This window comes from Phodopus roborovskii, unplaced genomic scaffold (genome assembly GCF_943737965.1).
Source record: "Phodopus roborovskii unplaced genomic scaffold, PHOROB, whole genome shotgun sequence".
Lineage (NCBI taxonomy): Eukaryota > Metazoa > Chordata > Mammalia > Rodentia > Cricetidae > Phodopus > Phodopus roborovskii.
In genome coordinates, this window is record NW_026126432.1 from 3,330,572 (window position 1) to 3,345,661 (window position 15,090).

Sequence of the window (15,090 nt, forward strand, 5' to 3'; positions counted from 1 at the left end):
AGAGTTCGAAGGCCTTACTGGAGGCAGAGAGCAGGTATTATAAAGTATTAACTAGACTAGACAATTTGAAGAACTGCTGGAGACACAGAGCCCCAGGATTGCAGGGTCAAGCAAAGCTACATAGAGAACCTTCAAGGTAAGATATAGAGCTGGTCTGGATAGATGGGTGAACAAATGAATAGATAGGACAGAAATTCAAATGGGTTGCACTGAGAAGTAGGACTGAGCCCCAGCCCCAGAGTCAGATCCCTGCCTGTGAATCCTATCCCAGACACACACACACACAGACACACACACACACACACACACACACACACACACACACACACACACACACAGACACACACACACACTTAATGGTGAAATGTCAGACAATGAGGCCATAATCATCTTCATATTTAGTGTCCTTTTCTTGAAGTACAGGTGAGGATGTTACACCACTTGTTGGTCTGGTGTGTTTTGATAAGTTGTCAGTCCTGGTATTTTGACATGATTTTAATGCACCCCTGTGCCATGTTACCAGTTTACTTTGATAAGTTTATGGGAGGTACTCTTATATTTTAAATCTTTCCCTTGTATGACATATGTTGAAGCTAGTTGCAGATCTGGGAAGGAAAAAAAAATGGAGGTTTTCAGTTGGTTATACTCAGCTTCTTGAATGAGCACAACACACCACACAGGTCCTCAGAGATTTAAAGTCCTCTCGCCATCCTCAGTTCCTCTTTGTGCTTTGTGCTTGGGGTTCTATATATGAGCTCTTTGCTTTCTGCTGCAATCACTATGCCTGCCATGATGGTGATGGACTCTTACCCTCTGCAGCCCTAACCCTCAGATAAATTCTTCCTTATCTAAGTTGCTTTGATCATGGTGTCTTACCAAAGCAATAGAAAAGAAACTAATACAATAACCTTAATTGCCATTTCAATGAAAAAAATAGAAACTATCAAAAAAGGATTCTAGTTTGTGTTACTATATTTATATTTTTTGCATTTGTTCTCATCTTTCCTGCTGTCAAAGTGGATGTCCAGGCCCCAGTGTAGGGCATCCTGTCCAGTCATCCCTAGATTTCATTTCTGTTTTCATTACATTGCCTCCTTGGAGTCCCAATTCGTTATAAAGAATCTTTTTTAAAAGATCAGTTTTCCATAAAAATAGCATAGCATTGGATAGTAGCTAGTAAACTCAGAGAAATAGAAATACTCTATGAAATAAGCATATTTAAACAAACTAACCAACCTTCCAAGGTGTAGTCCTACTTAAATGTGATCTTGGCCTAAAATTTTATTTGTATATTCCACCATTGCTGCTCAGATACTTCCAGATATTCATGTGGGTGACAAGCCCACCACCTGCCTAGACAGTTGATGCCAACTATATACTTAAATCCAGAAACTCTGACTGGAATCTTGCTTTGTTTTCATTTTTCCATTTCAAAGGTTCCCTTTCTATGCATCTTTAAAGCCAAGCCATGTTTAAATGATCTCCTAAACCCAAAATGTGGCTTAAATGAGAATACCCCCTTATATTCATGTTTGAATATCTAGTCCCCAATTAGTGGAACTGTTTGGGAAAGATGGGAAGGTGTACCCTTGGAAGAAGTATGTCATTGAGTGGCTTAGGGTTTTAAAAGCCATTTCCTGTGTGCTGTGTGAGATGTGAGTTGTTCCTGGCTCTCAGTTGTTCCTGCCACCATGCCTTTGCTCTGTCATCATGAACTCTAAAACTGTAAGCAAAACTAAATGCCTTCTTAGCTAAGTATCCTAGGTTGTTTTATAACAGCAATAGAAAAGTAATAAATACATTAATGAGCTAAAACTACCAAAGTTTTAGTAATTTGGTGATTTCTTTTACCCTTTAGAGAAAGGGAGGAAAGGAAATAGACTATTTCCTTCAAATTTAAGAGAATTAAACCATCACTTCACATCCAACATAGGTAAGATTGTTTTTTGTTTGTATATTTGTTTTACTCATTTAAACTAGGGAGGCATTTGTTGGTGCATTCTGGTAGGAAGATAATGTCACTCTTGGCTCTGTTACAGGTTCACATTAGAAGCCTGGGCAGTCAGACCCTGTCCAAAAAAAAAGAGAAAAGCACTCCTTAATTTTTTTCTGAGAATAATTTATATATGAACAGTGCATCTATATTATGTTACTCCAGCCTCTCCTGCTCAAACTATTGTGTTACCTCATTCCCACTCATTCACAAATTCATGAGTTTAATACATACAGCTGCAATGTACTAAGTCCCATTTAGCATTGATTGTATTCAAGGCTAACAACTTGGGATTGGACAGTCTCAGATCTGTTTTCTAGAGAAAACTGGTTCTCCCTCTCTCAGCAGCCATTGACCACCTATCGCTCTTCATATGGGGGATGAACCTTATGGAAATTTCCCCATCCATGGTGGCCCTACAGCTGGAGTGGTCACTATGTAGATCTTCTTTAGGCAGTCATATTGAGATCCCATGAATGCAACATCCTGTCATGTATAGAAGACACTATCTTGCAGCTTCGGTCCTGGTCCTCTGGTCTTTACAATCTTCCACCTCTCCACAGTGTTTCTGGAGCCCTGGTCATAGGAATTGTGTTGTAGATGGACCAGTTGATATTTTGGTTGTGAGCCCAGGTACTAATTGATGAACTGTCTCTTTGCCCTTGATGTGCCAATAGAGAATTAGGCACCCTTTGGTCACTTATTCTCTGCATTTTGGCCAGTTCTGGACCTCCATAGTAGCCTCTGACTTCTCCAAACAGAAGCTTCTTTGCTGCAGAATGAGAACTCCACTTAATCTAGGGGTATAATAATAAGTATTAAAATACAATTAAAAGCTATATTGATTTAGAAAAATGGCAGTAGTAGGTTCTATTCTAAGATTCTGTTACCTCTTTATCCATGAGTAGTTTGCTAGATTTACAATACCAGGCATAAATTTCCTCCTAAATTAAACAACTGTTGATTACCCCCAAGATGAAAGTGCCCCTATTGCACCATTGGGAATATCTTGCCAAGTTATGTTCATAGGCTTTACAACTGGTTAGGATTATTGATAACTTTGCTCCCTTGGCAGCTTATATAGCACCTTAAAATGACTCAGAAAGAAGATTTCCAAGTCATTGCCAGCTTCCTTGCTCCAAGTCCTGTGTCTGAAGTGTATAATGTCTTCAGGAAAAAAAAGATCTTAACCTTCAAGTTTCAGGGTGCAACTGAGGGTAGTAGAAATAGCCTGTATTGTTTGGGTAATCCAAGGGACCAATAACTTGAGAAGGGGGATGTTCCTTGCTTGGCCCTGGAGCTTTTTTGATAGTCTGTGGCTCCTACAGGGAACATTATCACAGTGTATTCTATAACTCCACTTTATACACACACACACACACACACACACACACACACACACTTGTTGGTATCTTCCTTCAGTTCCTGCCCTGGCATCCCTTGATAATGGACTCTAGTCTGTAACTGCAAACGTAACTGGAGTGTTCTCCTTAGATGTAGTTATATTTTCATAGTAAGTCAGGTCTTCAGTCATTTAGATATTTTATTAATAATGACTATTGTCCTTTTAAATAAAACATAAGAGCTGGGGAGATGGCTCAACAATTAAGAATATTTGTTGTTCTTGCAAAGAACCCAGGTTTGATTCCCGTCACCCACATGGTAACTCACAATCATCCATAACGCCAGTTATGGATTCAACACCCTCTTCTGACTTCACATGACACAGACATACATTTAGGCACAACACTCATACACATAAAAATGAAATCAATAAATCTTCAAAGAAAATCAAGAACCAAGAAACATTAAGGAAGTTTGGTATGGAGCCTCACATCTGTAATCTCAGCACTCAGGAAACTGAAGCAAAAGAATCACCATGCGTTAAAACCAGCCTAGGATACAAAATGAGACCTTGTCTCAAGGGGAAAAAAATGTATGTGCACATACATGGTATGTGTGTATGAGTGTGTGTGTGTGTGTGTGTGTGTGTATGTGTGTTAATTTGAACAGAATGTAGAAACTGAATACAGTTAGTTGGTAGTTTTGTTTATGGTAATGGAAGTATTTCCAAGCCGATGGTGAAAGATGATTTTAGAGACAGAATAAATAATTTAAATTGTTCTTTATATATAAAATAAATTCCAAATGGACTAAAGGGCTAAATATTTTAGACTGTATAATGAATTGTTTTTATTTCCTTAGAATAAAGAATTCTTTGTAGTCAAAATACAAAACCTAAACCCCCAAAAATGGAAAAGTAAAAATGAAAACCACTGTGAAGAATAATACTAAATTAAGACAAATAGCATACTGGGAAAGGAAGCACAGGTTAATTTGCAGGAAGGTGGGTAGCCTAAGAGAAGAATGGACAAATGCATGAAATGCCAGCTCTCAGGTTAAATGCAGAACACCTTTAAACATATCCAGGCAAGTTGAGCCTTCCTCTGCCTTAAAAAAAAAAATATAAACTTAAACAGTAGTTTTACCCAGAAAACTAGCCAAAATGTCAAATATAGCTGACATCCAGTGTCTGCAGGTATTTAGAGAAATAGGACTGAACAGTCAGTGTTAGAGATATGAACTGGTAAACCCTTCTCTAAAATAATATAACAGAACTTGTGTGAGCATGCAGTTGCATTCCTATCTGTTCAGTCCATCGGACCCAATCAGGTCTTTGACCACAGTTCTTTATCTAAAAAGCAAACCTACTTCACTCTGACCTCCCATTTTTCTTCTGTTCTGGCTTCTTTTTTATTTTTTTTTTTTTTGTTTCTATTTTTTATATTTATTATTTTTTCTTATTTTACATATCAATCCCAGTTCCTCCTCCCTGCCATGCCCCCCGTCCCCCCTCTCACTCCATTCCCCCACACACTCCACAGGAAGGGTGATGCCTTTGAGGAGGGATCATCAAAGTCTGTCAAATCATTTGGAATAGGGTCTAGGCCCTCCCTCCTGCCTCTAGGCTAAAGGAGTATCTGTCCACGGGGAATGTGCTCCCAGAGTCCTTTGTGCACCAGGGATACATCCTGGCTCCAATGTCAGAGTTCTCTTAGACTGCCCAGGCCTTCTAACTGAGACCCACGTTCAAGGGGTCTGAGTCGGTATAATGCTGGTGTCATAGCTATGATCATCTCACTATTTGCTGAAAAAGCCTTTGAAAAAATCGAACACCTTTCATGATAAAGGTTTGGAGAAATCAGGGATAACAAGAACATACCTAAACATAATAAAAGCAATATACAGTAAACCAACAGCCAACATCAAACTGAATGGAGAGAAGCTTAAGGCTATTCCTCTAAAATTAAGAACAAGACAAGGCTGCCCACTTTCTCCATATCCCTTCAATATTGTACTTAAAGTTCTAGCTAAAGCAATAAAACAACAAAAGGAGATCAAGGGGATACAAATTGGAAAGGAAGAAGTCAAACTGTCACTATTTGCAGATAGTATGATAGTTTACATAAGTGACCCGAAAATCTGTACCAAGGAACTCCTACAGCTGATAAACACCTTCAGCAAAGCAGCAGGACACAAGATTAACTCAAATATATTATATACAGATGATAAAGGGGCTGAGAAAGAAATCAGAGAAACATCACCCTTTACAATAGCCACAAATAACATAAAATATCTTGGGGTAATGCTAACCAAACAAGTGAAAGACCTATATAGCAAGAACTTTGTGTCTTTAAAGAAAGAAATTAAAGAAGATACCAGAAAATAGAAAGATCTCCCATGTTCTTTGATAGGTAGGATAAACATAGTAAAAATGACAATCTTTCCAAAAGCAATCTACAGATTCAATGCAATCCCCATCTAAATCCCAGCACAATTCTTCACTGACCTTGAAAGGATAATACTCAACTTTATATGGAAAAACAAAAGACCCAAGATAGCCAAAACAATACTGTTCCGGCTTCTATACAACTGTCAGAGTGGCTTTTCTAAGAGTAAATAATGCTCCTAGCCCTGGCCACTTTACAGCTTTATGTTGGTATTTTCGTGATTGTTTTCCCTCTGCCTTACTTACCTGTACTCTGCCTCTCTATCTTGGGTGTGTTCTGTGTTTTATCCACACTTAACCACCACATCTAAATCAAGTATGGATGGCCAGCCCTTGTTCAACAGCTTAGTCATCAAAATTCTCATTTGTCTCATTTTTATTGAAAAGCCACTGGCCTGGAACTAATAATGATTTAGCAAACACCAGGATCCCCCTTTTAAGATTATCAAGTGAACATATATATTTAAAGCCAGAAAATGAGTGCTATGCCAAAACTTTTAAATAAGCCAATGTGGTAATGAATGAGTGAATTACTATGTATGAGTACACAGGGAAGTTTCTGTAAAGAAATGAATCATAAGATGGTTTAAAGTATCCATGTAAATATCCTAAGTGAGCATTCCAAGCAGAAAGAAGAGTATAGGCATACACTTGACTGTCCCATGTGAAAGAATTGGTGTGTAAATGGAAAGCAGAAATGGTAGAGGATGAAGTCAGATGTCAGCAGTGTGTTAATGCCAAGTTCAATGACAAAGTGTGATCTTGAACTAATCAATAGAAGGTTTTTTATCTTCATGGACATGTATAAAATAATTGGCTAGGTAAAAATCTGCTGCTATAGTTTTGCTGTCTTGAAAATGATTTTCTGAGATCTCAAAACACAGGAGAAGAGGAATGGAAGTGGAGTGTAAGTCTTCTCTGACTCAGTTCACTTCTTCTTATGTCCTTTAACCATAAACAATCATATGGTCACACTGTAGCTGTAGAACACAGGAGTCTGGGCAATGATGAACCACAGGTATTGTGTGTCACAGCTACAGACAGGAATCTGATTATGTATGAGCCTTACTGTAGTGTTTAAAGAAAGCTGTTAAACAGTTTTCTTTCTTTTTCTTTTCCTTTCTTTCTTCTTTTTTTTTTTTTTTTTTTTTTTTTTTTTTTGATAGTAAAGCATAGATATATTAATTCTAGTTTCCCCTCTCTTTCTTTCTTCTCCCCCACATCTTCTCCTCAATCCACCCTGCCCTTTTGCTCCTCAGAGAGGGTAAAGCCCTCAACAGTCAATCCCATCACCATGTTGAGGCAGGACCAAGACTCTCCCTACTTGGTCTAGACTGAACAAGATATCTCTCCATAGGAAATGGGATACAAAAAGAAAAAAAAAACAGTTTACGCATTAGGGATAGATTTTTGTCCCACTGCCATGGCCCTACAAACTGCCCAAGCCACCCACTGTCACCTGCATTCAGGGGGTCTACTTTGGTCCTATGCAGATTCCCTGGCTGTCAGTCCAGAGTCAGTGAGCTCCCACTGGCTCAGGTCAGGTGTTTCTGTGGGTTTCCCCATCCTGGTCTTGATCTCTTTGATCATATTATCATGCCTCCCTCTCTTCCACTAGAGTCCAAAAGTTCAGCTCAGTGATTAATTGTGAATCTCTGCATCTACTTCCATCAGTTACTGGATGGAGGTTCATATTTGTCTTTCTGGGTGTGGGTTACCTCACTCATGATTGGTTATTTCTAGGCCCATCCATTTGCCTGTAAGTTAAAAGATGTCATTGATTTTTACCATTGAATAGTAGTAATCCATTGTGTAAATGTACCACATTTTCCTTATCCATTCAGTTGAGAAGTATCCAGGCTGTTTACAAGATCTGGCTATTACAAATAATGGTGGCTATGAACATAGTTGAGCAAATGTCATTGTGGTATGAGTGTGCATCCTTTGGGTATATACCCAAAAGTGGTATTGCTGAGTCTTAAGGTAGACTGATTCCCAGTTCTCTGAGAAACCACCATACTGATTTCTAAAGTAGTTGTACAAGTTTAGAATAATACCAGCAATGGAAGAGTGTTCTCATTTGTCCACATCCTTTCCACCATTTAGCAGTACTTTTCATCTTAGCCTTTCTGACAGGTGTGAGATAGTATCTCAGAGTTGTTTTGATTTGCGTTTTCCTAATGGCTAAGGATGTTGAGCAATTCCTTAAATATCACTCAGCCATTTGAGTTTCTTCTGTTGAGAATTCTCTGGAATATTTTTGTGCTTAGTTTCTTGAGTTCTTTGTATATTTTAGAGATCAGCCCTCTGTCAGATGTGGGGTTGAAGGTCTTTTCCCATTCTGAAGGCTACCAGTTTGTCTTGTTGACTGTGTCCTTTGCTTTACAGAAGCATCTCAGTTTCAGGAGATGCCGTTTATTAATTGTTGATCTCAGTGTCTGTGCTACTGGTGCTATATTTAGGAAGTGGTCTCCTGTGCTGATGCATTCAAGGGCATTTCCCACTTTCTTTTCTATAAGGTTCAATGTGGATGGATTTATGTTGAGGTCTTTGACCCATTTGGACTTGAGTTTTGTGTATTTATCTATATGTTGACCTCCATTTATGCCAGCACCATTTGCTGAAGATGCTTTCTTTTTTTCTGTTGTATAATTTTAGCCTCTTTGTCAAAAATCAAATGTTCATTGGTGTGTGTGTTAATATCAAAGTCTTCTATTTGATACCATTGGTCCACATGTCTGTTTTTATACCAATACCAGGCTGTTTTCATTACTGTAGTTCTTAATACAGCTTGCAGTCAGAGATGGTGATGTCTCCAGAAGTTTCTTTATTGTTTTGGCTATCCTGGATTTTTTTTTTTCCCTATGAAGCTGAGTATTATTCTTTTGAGGTCTGTGAAGAACTGTGCTGGGATTTTGATGGGGATTGCATTGAATCTGTAGATTACTTTTGGTAAGATTGCTATTTTTACTATGATAATCGTACATATCCAAAAGCATGGGAGAGCTTTCCACTTTTGATGGGGATTGCATTGAATCTGTAGATTACTTTTGGTAAGATTGCTATTTTTACTATGATAATCGTACGTATCCAAAAGCATGGGAGATCTTTCCACTTTCTGAAATCTACTTCATTCTTGAAAGTCTTAAAGTTCTTATCATACAAGTCTTTCACGTGTTTTGTTAGTGTTACTCCAAAATATTTTATGTTGTTTGTGGCTATTATGAAGGGTGATATTTCTCTGATTTCTTTCTTAGTCCCATTTATCATCTGTATATAGAAAGGCACTCCTTTTTTTAATTTTTTTTTTTTTTTTTTGAGTTACTCTTGTACCTTCCACATTGCTGAAGGTGTTTATTAGCTGTAGGAGTTCCCTGATCAAATTTTTCGGGTCACTTATGTAAACTTCATATCATCTACAAATAGTGAAAGTTTGACTTCTTCCTTTCCAATTTTTCCTTTTGTTGTCTTACTGCTCTAGCTAGAACTTCAAGTACTATGTTGACTAAATATAGAAAGAGTGTACAGCCTTGTCTTGTTCCTGACTTTAGTGGAACCACTTTGAGTTTCTCTCCATTTAGTTTGATGATGGCTGTTGTCTTATTGTATATATCTCCTTTATTATGTTTAAGAATGTTCCTTGTATCCCTAGTCTCTCCAAGGCCTTTATTATGAATGGGTATTAGATTTTGTTAAAAGATTTTTCATCGTCTAATGAGATGATCATATGTTTGTTTGTTTGTTTGTTTCCCAGTTTTTTTTATATGGTGGATTATATTGATGGTGTTTTATATGTTGAACCATTTCTGTATCTCTGGGATGAAGCCTACCCGATCTTAGTGGATGTTTTTTCTGATGTGTTCTTGGAGTCAGTTTGCAATTACTTTGTACATCAGTATTCATGAGGGAGATTGGTCTGTAATTCTCTTTCTTAGTTGCATCTTTGTGTGGTTTGAGTGCAAGGGTAACTGTACCTTGTGAAAATAGTTTGGCAATGTTTCTTCAGTTTCTGTTGTGTGGAACACTTTGAAATTATGGTAGAATTCTATGCCCTGAGTTTTTTGTTTTGGTTTTTGGTGTTTATTTGCTTGTTTGTTTGTTTGTTTGTTTGTTTTCCAGACTTTTAATGACTGTTTCTATTTCCTTTAGAGTTATAGGTCTATTTAATTTATCTGATCTTGATTTAATTTTGGATGTGGTACTTATCCAGAAAATTGTCCATTTCCTTTAAATTTTACAATTATATGTAGTATAGGTTTTTTTTTTTAAGTGTGACTTGATAATTCTCTAGATTTCTTCAGTGTCTGTTATGTCCCCCTTTTCATTTCTGATTTTGCTAATTTGTATGTTCCCTCTCTGCCTTTGGTTAGTTTGGATAAAGGTTTGTCTATCTTGTTGATTTTCTCAAAGAACCAACTCTTTGTCTCATTGATGCTTTAAATTGTTTTCATTGTTTTTATTTTATTGACTTCAGCCCTCAATGTGATTATTTCTAGCCATCTACTCCTCCTGGGTGAATTTGCTTCTTTTTGTTCTAGAGCTTTCAGTTCTTTTAATTCACTAGCGTGGAATTTCTTTAGCTTCTTCATGTAGGCATTTAGTGCTATGAACTTTCCTCTTGGCACTGTTTTCATTGTGTCCCATAAGTTTGTGTATGTTGTTGAACCATTTTCATTGAATTTTAGGAAGTCTTTTATTTATTTATTTATTCCTTGATCCAGTGGTAATTCATTTGAGCATTGTCAATTTTCATGAGTTTGTGGGCTTTCTGCAATTAGTTTTGTTGTTGAATTCTAACTTTAAGTCATGATGATACAGTAAGATAAAGGGGGTTACTTCAATTTTTTTGTATTTGTTGGGGTTTGCTTTGTTACCAAATGTGTGGTCAATTTTAGAGAAGGTTCCATAAGGTGCTGAGAAGAAGGTATATTCTTCTGTGTTTGGGTGGAATGTCCTGTAGATGTCTATTAAGCCCATTTGAGTCATAACATGTTAATTATCTGTCTGGTAGACCTGTTCAATGAGAGTGGGGTGTTGAAATCTCCCACTATTACTGTGTGGGACTTGATGTGTAATTTAAGCTTTAGTAATGTTTCTTTTATTAATGTGGATGCTCTTGTATTTGTGGCATAAATATTCAGAACTGAAACTTCATCTTGCTGGATTTTTCATGAGACAAATATGAAATATCTTTCTTCGTCTCTTTTGATTACTTTTAGTTTGAAGTCTAATTTGTTAGATATTAGGATATCTGCACCAGCTTGTTTCTTAGGTCCACTTGATTGGAAAATCTTTCCCAATCCTTTACTCTGAAGTAATGTCTATCTTTGAAGTTGCAGTGTGTTTCTTATATGCAGCAAAAGGATGGATTCTGTCTTCATACCCATTCTGTTAACCTGTGTCTTTTTATAGGCGAATTGAGTCCATTGATATTAAGGGATAATAATAACAAATTATTGCTAGTTCCTATTATTTTTGTTTTTGTTCGTGATATGTGTGTTTCCCTTCTTTGAGATTTGCTGGTGTGGGATTATCTATTGCTTATGTTTTTTTGTGAGTAGCTTACTTCCTTGGGTTGGAGTTTTCCTTCTAGTCCTATCTGTATGGCTGGATTCATGGAAAAGTATTATTTAAATCTGGTTTCGTCATGGAATATCTTTTTTTCCCTATCTGTGGTAATTGAAAGTTTTGCTGGGTATAATAGTCAGGGTTGGCATCTGTGATCTCTTAGTGTCTGCATAACATCTATCCGGGACTCTCTTTATTGTTTCCATTGAGAAGTCAGGTGTAATTCTGACAGGTCTGCCTTTATATGTTACTTGCAGCTCTTAATTCTTTCTTTATTCTGTATGTTTAATATTTTGCTCATTATGTGGTGAGGGAACAATGTTTTTTGTTTGTTTGTTTTGTTTTGTCTTTTGTCCAGTCTATTTGGCGTTTTGTAAGCTTCTTGTACATAAGCATGGCCTTCTTTAGGTTGGGAATGTTTTCTTCCATGATTTTGTTGAATATATTTTCTGTGCCTTTGAGCTAGACTTTTTCTATCCCTGATATTCTTCCTTTCAGTCTTTTAATGGTGTCCCAGACTTCCCAGATATTTTGTGTTAAGAATTTGTTGGATTTGACATTTTCTTTGACCTATGAATCTATATCCCCTACCGTATCTTCAATGCCTGAGATTCTCTCTTCCATCTCTCATATTCTGTTATGCTTGCATCTGTAGTTCCTGATTATTTACTCAGATTTTTTCTATTTCTAGAATATAGTTTGTATTTTCTTGCCTCTATTTCAGTTTTTAAGTCTTAAATAGTTTCCTTTATCTGTTTGATTTTTCTTGGTTTTTAAGGGATTTGTTGATTTCTTCCAGTTTTTTTGTTTTTTTTTGCATTTCCTCTTTAAGCATCTCAATCAAAATGATTTTGACATTGTTTTCTTCTGCTTCATCTGCTTTATGATGTTCAGGTCTTGCCATTGTAGAACCCCTAGTTTCTGATGGAGCCATACTGGTCTTTGTGTTATTGAGAGTATACTTACACTGTTGTATCTCTCCTCCAATTGGTACAGGTGGGTGGAGCCTGTGCTTCAGGGAGTCTCTCTTCCTTCAGTTAGTGCATTTGGGTGCTGTGACTCAGTTGATCACTCCTACAGGTCCAGGCAGGGCAGAGCCTTAGATGACCGCTCCTCCAGGTGTTGGGGCAGCTCAAGGCTCAGATGGTCTTTCCTCTTAGTGCAGGTGGTACCATGGCGCCATAGGTTACTCCTCTAGGTGTAGGCGGGGCACTGCTTTGGTGCTCATTCCTCTATGTGCATGTGGGTCTGATGTTCCAGTGGTCCATGATGCAGCTCGGTATCTCATACAGTACTGGATGCTGGCTGAGACACAGATCTGACACACTCACACACACACACACACACACACACACACACACATATACACACACACTTTAGATCTGGACTCTATCTCTCATCAGGCCTCTGGGCTACTCGCTCAGCTGTGCTCTCCCCAATCCCCAATCCCCGTCTGTGTTGTTGAACAATTTTCAAAGCTAAGTTGCCTGATCTGGTTATTTTGTTTTCATGGAAAACTCAGTGAGTTAATTTTGTGAAGAATAAAGTGATGAAAACTTGGGAATCCCGTAGAAGGCTATTGAAAAAACTTCAGTGAGAACAGTGGTTTAGGAAATTAAATTAATGCAGTGCAATGTGATACAACTAACACAGTAATGAGTATGATCCAAAGTAAATAAGTTGTAATCACTATATCAAAGAAGTCCTGTACTCTATTTGTTAAACATTATCCATAATAACCTAAATGTACACAAATCAGATGTCCATAGATAGATGAATAGATGAATAAAATCTGTGTGTCTGCTTGTATGGCTTCTCACAATGGAATATTAATCTGTCATAAAATAAGAATGAAATTGATTGTAGTAGAATTGCTGGAAGATATTATATTAAGTGAAATAAGCCAGGCACTGTTACGGGTGGTTTTCCCGTAGCACAGCCCTGGTCCCACAGCCGCGCCAACCCCAAATAACACACAGAGGTGCTGTATTACATATAACGCTGTTGGCCTATTACTAGTGTTTCTTATTGGCTAGGTCTGTCTTAAATATTAACCCATTTCTATCAATCTAAGTATTTCCATGTGGTCTTGGCTTACTGGAGGGGCCCGGAGTTCTGCTCTCTCAGTCCTACATGTTGAATCCTCCTACCTCTCACCGATTCCTCCTTGTCTCCTAGTCCTGCCTATCTTGCTTTCCTATTGGCCAACAGCGCTTTATTCATTAACCAGTATGAGAAACATATGCACAGAAAGGCAAATGAGACCTTCATATGTGAAAGCTAAAAGCTTGGCCAAGTGTAAGTAGATAATAGAGTGTTGGCCACTAGAGGCCAAACAACAGAATAAGAAAGAGGGTAAAAGTTGGATAACAGGTACCAAAATGTTGCATGTAAGAAGTAAGTTCCACTTTGTCACAGCACATTAAGATCTCTGTGCATGTTTGAATTGCCCCCCCCCCATCCCACAGGATTTTGCAGTTATGAGCCAGTTGGTAAAACAAATAGAACATTAAACTTTTCACCTGCATTTATTTATTTGTTTATTTTTTTATTTTGTGAGAGTAGAGGTACTTTTATGTCTTAGCACCATGTAGACATCAGAGAATGACTTGCAATAACCATAAATAATATAAAATATTTTGGTGTAGCTCTAACCAAGCAAGTGAAAGACTTACATAACAAGAACTTCAAGTCTTTGAAGAAAGAAATAGGAAAAGATATCAGAAGAGAGAAAGACTTCTCATTAATTAGTAGGTAGGATTAACATAGTAAAAATGGCAGTCTTACCAAAAGCATTCTCCAGATTCAGTAAAATCCCCATGAAAATCCCAACACAATACTTTATAGATCTTGAAAGAACAATACTCAACTTCATATGGGAAAACAACCCAGGATAGCTAAAACAATCCTGTACAATAGAAGAACTTCCAAAGGTCTCATCATCAGATTTCAAGCTCTACAACAGAGCTATACTAATAAAAGCTATATGGTATTGGAAAACATACACACACACATACACACACACACACACACACACACACACACACATACACACACACACACACACACACACACACACAGGTTGATCAATGAAATCAAATTGAAGACCCAGATATAAATCTACACACCTGATTTTCAACAAAGAAGCAAAAATTATACGGTAGAAAAAAAGAAAACATCTTCAATAAATGATGCTGGTCTAACTGGATGTTGGCATATAGAAGAATGCAAATAGGCCCGTATCAATCAGCCTGCATAGAATTGAACTCTACATGGATCAAAGACCTCAACATATAAACCAAGATACACTGAAACTATAGAAGAGAAAGTGGGAAATAGCCTGGAATGCATTGGCACAGGCGATAACTTCCTGAATATAACACAGATAGCACAGGTACTGAGATCTACAACCACTTAATGGGGCCTCCTAAAACTGAGAAGATTCTGTAAAGCAAAGAATACCATTAATATGGCAAAACAGCAGTCTACAAAATGGGACAATATTTTTATCAACCCCACATCTGACAGAGGGCTGATTTCGAAAATATACAAACAACTCAAGAAACTAGACCTCAACAAACCAAATATTCCAATTAAAATATGGGTACAGACATAAACAGCATTCTCAACATAGGAATCCCAAATGTCCAAGAAATACTTAAAGAAATGTTCAGCATCCTTAGCCATCAAGAAAATACAAATCAATATGACTGAGATTCCATCTTGTACCTGTCAGAAT

The 15,090-nt window shown here is 37.4% G+C and overlaps 1 protein-coding gene across 8 annotated transcripts in view; it reads left to right on the plus strand.

Annotated features, from left to right (window-relative positions):
* Sclt1 (sodium channel and clathrin linker 1) overlaps positions 1-15,090 on the plus strand; it is a 129,581-nt gene that overhangs the window by 86,129 nt on the left and 28,362 nt on the right. Inside the window, exon 19 of one of the 8 annotated variants that reach the window (XR_007834617.1) lies at positions 1,859-1,933. The exons of the other annotated variants lie outside the window; for them this stretch is intronic. The gene's annotated coding sequence lies outside the window, so the exon portion shown is untranslated. The remainder of the gene's footprint in view (positions 1-1,858; positions 1,934-15,090) is intronic. 8 annotated transcript variants of the gene reach the window in all.